Below are 6,000 nucleotides of genomic sequence, written 5' to 3'. Positions count from 1 at the left end.
CAGCAAAAGACCGACGAGACTACTTTGCTAACAGTACGTCTTCGCCTGCAACGCCTCTCCTGGGCTCCGACCTTATCGGTTGGACCCTAGACGACTGGAAAACCGTGGGCTGATGAGTCCCGATTTCAGTTGGTAAGAGATGACGGTAGAGTTCGAGTGTGGCGCAGACCCTCGAAGCCATGGACCTAAGTTGTCAACAAGGTGCAATGCAAGCTGGTGGTGGCTCCAAAATGGTGTGGAATGAGTTTGCATGGAATGGACTGGATACTCTGGTTATGTTCGGATACTTCGAGTCCATTTTCAGCCGTTTATGGACTTCATGTTCCCAAACTACTATGAAATTTTTATGGATGACAATGCGCTGTGTTACCTGGCCACTATTGTTCGTGAATGGTTTGGAGAACATTTTGGACAACTCGAAGTAGTGGTTTGCCCACCCAGATTGCCAGACGTAAATCCCATCCGACGCTTATGGGACATAATCGAGAGGTCATTTCGTACACTAAATCCTGCACCGGCAAGTCTTTCGTAATTATGGACGATTGTGGAAGCAACACGACTCAATATTTCTGCAGGGGACTGTCAAAGACTTGTTGAATCCATGTCACGCCGAGTTGCTGCACTACACCAGGCAAAAGGAGATACGGCACGGTATTAGGTGGTATCCCATGGCTTTTGTCATCGCGGTTTAAAAAGTGCCTTGCACGCTCTAAGTAGACACACTTATTTTTTGATAGCGATGGTGCTTATTTCCATGCCTCTCCTTCGTGAATGTGTAGAGCTGTCAAACATTAGCATGGTGCTACGCTCACCTGAGAATACATTTTTATTTGAACTGATCCTTCCATCACTTCTTGGTAGAATTACTTCATAATCACAAATTAAAAGGGCAAAAATGTAGATGCTCTACAGTGTTAAAGTATTTCGTTAAACATTTTGTGGCATACAAAGGCCGTCAGCACAATTTAACTGACAATCACCAATAAGTAAGATACAATACGGGAGTTTACACATCAAGAGTGAGGTGCAAACTCAGAGTAAATGTTGTCTCTGACAGCATAAAACTAATGCTCATAATTGAAAATGTTACAGTTAAACAGTAAATAAATATAAAGGTAACAAACCAAGAAAACGTTAAAGCTAAACATCGAAAAACAGTGTGTGCGTGTGTGTGTGTGTGTGTGTGTGTGTGTGTGTGTGTGTGTGTGTGAGAGAGAGAGAGAGAGAGAGAGAGAGAGAGAGAGAGAGCGAGAGGGTGGATGGGTGTGTGTAAAGATGGGACAGAAGAGAGGAGGCCATCATTAGCAAAGAATTACACTCAACGGAAGAAAATACGTACACGTGGCAAAGCAATCTAATAGCCTATAAAGCAAATTAAATTAACTTAACACGAAATTCATAAGCTAAATTATTCATGTAGTACGAAGAATTTCTCTTACCGTAGGCAAGATGAACATATTATAAAACAACAGAAGTACATATACAATCGCAATAAAATAAATAAATACAGTCAAAATTGTAGCAATAGACTGGAACAGACAGTGTGACAAGACTCTCATTTTGAGAGTAGCGAAGAAGCGATCTGTTTCACTGGTTAAAAAACATTCGACAGCCCAAATCGCATAGTAGATTTCTTTATTTAAGACAAACGGTTTCGACAGACTTTGCTGTCATCTTCAGGTCTTAAAAAACTTTTTGTTGTGTAACGTGTTGATTTTACGTTGAACCTGGCGCAAAGACGTCATGTGGATAAAAATCAGCACATTGTAAAATGTTTGTCATAATTAAAATATTTAAAAACATAAAGCAACTTATACACATAGCAATGTTCATACACATGCTTGTTACATCACAAATATATATGGACATGGGCTTTTGCACAAGGTGCTTTATCTATTTTAGGTATGACAACCTTTTATAATGTGCTGATTTTTATCCACATGACAACTTGGCGAGAAATACAGCGTAAAATGAACACGTTTCACAACCTAAAGATTTTTCATTCCTGAAGATAACAGCAAAGTCTGTCGAAACCGGTTGTCTTAAATAAAGAAATATTTTATTCGATCTAAGCTGTTGAATGTTTCTTTAGTGTGCGATGAATTGTAGAAATGTCAGGCTTAAGTGAATTTTAAGAGAGGGGAAAAGTTGAGCTGAGTTTGGTTATTTAATATTAAATGCTTTATTGATTACCAGAGCTCCCAAACTCTGATGTTTATTAATGTTAGTTTAATATTGAATCGCAGATATTTATTTATTTCCAGTTTCCAAAGCAAGATGACAGGCAACTTTACGCCACCACCTCTACTATCCTTCCTGGGTGAACATTTCTACCACCACCACGATTCGAACCAGCTACCTCAAACTCGAATGCCACAGTACGAGTTATGTCAAATTACGTTTTTGTACTCCAGACACTGTAAAACAAAGTGCCTCCATCCGCCACGTCATTTTTACCATCACTTTGCCCGACATTATGTTAGGAAGAATTTCACTAACAGCGGGTAAAATTGCTGTTTATAGAAACACAACCCTGGAAGAGCAGTTGAACGGAATGGACAGTGTCCTGAAAGGAGGATATAAGATGAAAGTCAACAAAAGCAATACAAGGATAATGGAATGTTGTTTGTTGTTGTTGTGGTCTTCAATCCTGAGACTGGTTTGATGCAGCTCTCCATGCTACTCTATCCTGTGCAAGCTTCTTCATCTCCCAGTGCTTACTGCAACCTACATCCTTCTGAATCTGCTTAGTGTATTCATCTCTTGGTCTCCCTCTACGATTTTTACCCTCCACGCTGCCTTCCAGTACTAAATTGGTGATCCCTTGATGCCTCAGAATATGACTTAACAACTGATCCCTTCTTCTAGTCAAGTTGTGCCACAAACTCCTCTTCTCCCCTATTCTATTCAATACCTCCTCATTAGCTATGTGATCTACCCATCTAATCTTCAGCATTCTTCTGTAGCACCACATTTCGAAAGCTTCTATTCTCTTCCTGTCCAAACTATTTATCGTCCATGTTTCACTCCCATACAAATACTTTCAGAAACGACTTCCTGACACTTAAATCTATACTCGATGTTAACAAATTTCTCTTCTTCAGAAATGCTTTCCTTGCCATTGTCAGTCTACATTTTACATCCTCTCTACTTCGACCATCATCAGTTATTTTGCTCCCCAAATAGCAAAACTCCTTTACTACTTTAAGTGTCTCATTTCCTAATCTAATTCCCTCAGCATCACCCGACTTAATTCGACTACATTCCATTATGCTCGTTTTGCTTTTGTAGTCGAATGAAATCAGGTGACGCTGAGAGAATTAGTTTAGGAAATGACACACTTAAAGTAGTAAAGGAGTTTTGCTATTTGGGATGCAAAATAACTGATGATGGCCGAAGTACAGAGGATGTAAAACGTAGACTGGCAACTGTAAGGAATGCGTTTCTGAAGAAGAGAAATTTGTTAATATCGAGAATAGATGTAAGTGTTAGGAAGTGTTTTTTGAAAGTATTTGTATGGAGTGTAGCCATGAACGGAAGTGAGACATGGACGATGAATAATTTAGACAAGAAGAGAATAAAAGCTTTCGAAATGTGGTGCTACAGAAGAATGCCGAAGATTAGATGGGTAGATCACATAACTAATGAGGAGGTACTGAACAGAATTAGAGAGAAGAGGAATTCGTGGCACAACCGGGCCAAAAAAGGGGATCGGTTGATAGGACACGTTCTGAGCCATCAAGGGATCACCAATTTAGTATTGGAGGGCAATACATCCCGTCACGAGTTCGTGTACAAAGCGTAAAGGTATCACAGCAATCCATCCAAGTATGAGTGAAGCTTTATTACAATTCTGTGAGCGACTCGGAAGAAGAGTGAATCAGCATACAAAAATGAGTAGCCAATAGTTACAGTGGAAGTTTACAAGCCGTCTGCCTTGCCTCTTTCCATTTATACTAAATTTATCTGCCTCTTGTCACGACTGCTGATGGGCAGGACACTTAAGTTACGTCTGCTTATAGTCCCATTACTTTGTTTTATTATGGGGAAATGTATTTTATAAAATTTCACTGATCTTCTGTAAAGGGACTAATAGTTCCAGCATATGAATACGTGAGAAATTCACAGCCCACACACTGCTCTGAATGCAGCAGGTGTATCTTGGGCACTCAAAGCTTTGTGCTGGCTTGCACGTGTCAAGTGACCACAGACGGAAGATCACGGAACCTACCGGTCGTTTTCACTAAGTTGGGGTCATCGGCCTGTGGCACGACTTGCCTCTTGAGATGGCCGAGGGCAACAGTTTCAAATCCTTGCTGGTACACTACAATTTATGGCGGAAAAGTACAAGTCTGGATATGTGGTTTGGCATCGGGAAAATCTGAAGAGTTGAACTACGCTTTGACTCGCCCGTCGCCAGTTGACTTCAGACCGGAATTTCTAGGACAAACTAGGGAGGAAGATGTGCTCTGATTGGCCCGTGACTGACGTCATTGTGGGGTGGGTATTTATTTAACGTGTCATTGACACGCTTTTGGCGGGAACTGCCGAGCCGGGAGCTGGTGGAAGACGAAGGGACACCCTTGGTTTGACGATAGATGGAGACAGGACGCTGGTTCGACGTGTCGTGGCGCTTGGAGGTAACAGAGTACTGACATTCTCCACTATGATCATTGTCCTCCGACTTACTGACTCTAGATAATGGAAGTGTAAAGTTATCCATATGAGAACTAAAAGATATCCGGTAAATTTCGGTGACACGAGAAATCACACAAATCTAAAGGCTGTAAACTCAACTAAATACTTAGGTATTACAATCATCAATAACCTAAATTGGAACGATCACATAGATAATGGGTAAAGCAATCCTAAGACTGCGATTTATTGGTAGAACATTTACAAAATGCAATAGATCGACTAAAGAGACTGTGTACACCAAGTTTGCCTGCCTTCTTCTGGAGTATTGCTGTGCGGTGTGGGATCCGCATCAGATGAGACTGGCGGAGGACATCGAAAAAGTTCAATGAAGGGCAGCTCGTTTTGTATTATCGCGAAATTGGGGAGAAAGAGCAATGGACATGATGCATGAATCAGGGTAGTAGTCATTAAACAAAGGCGTTTTTCGTTGGCTCCCACCTACATGGCGAGAAATGATCATCATGATAAAATAGAGAAATCGTAGCTCGTACAGAAAGATCAAAGTATTCGTTTTCCCCGCGCGCTGTTAGAGAGTGGAACCGTAGAGAAATAGCTTGAAGGTGGTTTGATGAACTCTCTGCCACGCACTTAACTGTGAATTTCAGAGTAATCATGTAGATGTAGCTAAGATCAGAAAATTACAACATGGTGCGGACGCTATAAAATTCATCCATTGGTTTATAACCAATTGTTCAAATGGTTCAAATGGCTCTGAGCATATGGGACTTAACATCTGAGGTCATCAGTCCCCTAGAACTTAGAACTACTTAAACCTAACCAACCTAAGGACATCACAAACATCCATACCCGAGGCAGGATTGGAACCTGCGACCGAAGCAGTCACGCGGTTCCGGATTGAAGCGCCTAGAACCGCTCGGCCACCGCGGCCGGTTAACCAGTTGTCCTCGCCTGTCTTTCAAGATATGCTTTTACAAACTTTATAGGCATCTAGATTGATATCTGATAGATCTTTTTTTAGCAACGTGAATCAGATATGTTTTCCATGAACAAAGTACCAGAAAACATGTTAATGTGGCGAAGTTTCGTTTTTGTGTTACGCAGGGTGCGAGAAAGATGTACGTTCTTCCTTTTTCTGTGACTAGTTGCACCCCACTGATTGCGAGAACGTTCACGAATAGACGATCAGTTAGGATTACGCAATAATATATTTTAGGTGTAGTAATTTTATACCATGTATGACTATGAAAATAACTGTCAATATATTAAAATGTATACTTATTTGTTTATTAATGCTACTTCGCTATGTTTTACGTAAGAATAGGCAAAGAAAAGTATTCAAAT

Source organism: Schistocerca cancellata, chromosome 2 (assembly GCF_023864275.1).
Source record: "Schistocerca cancellata isolate TAMUIC-IGC-003103 chromosome 2, iqSchCanc2.1, whole genome shotgun sequence".
NCBI classification, from domain to species: Eukaryota; Metazoa; Arthropoda; class Insecta; order Orthoptera; family Acrididae; genus Schistocerca; species Schistocerca cancellata.
Note: the sequence above shows the minus strand (reverse complement) of the source record.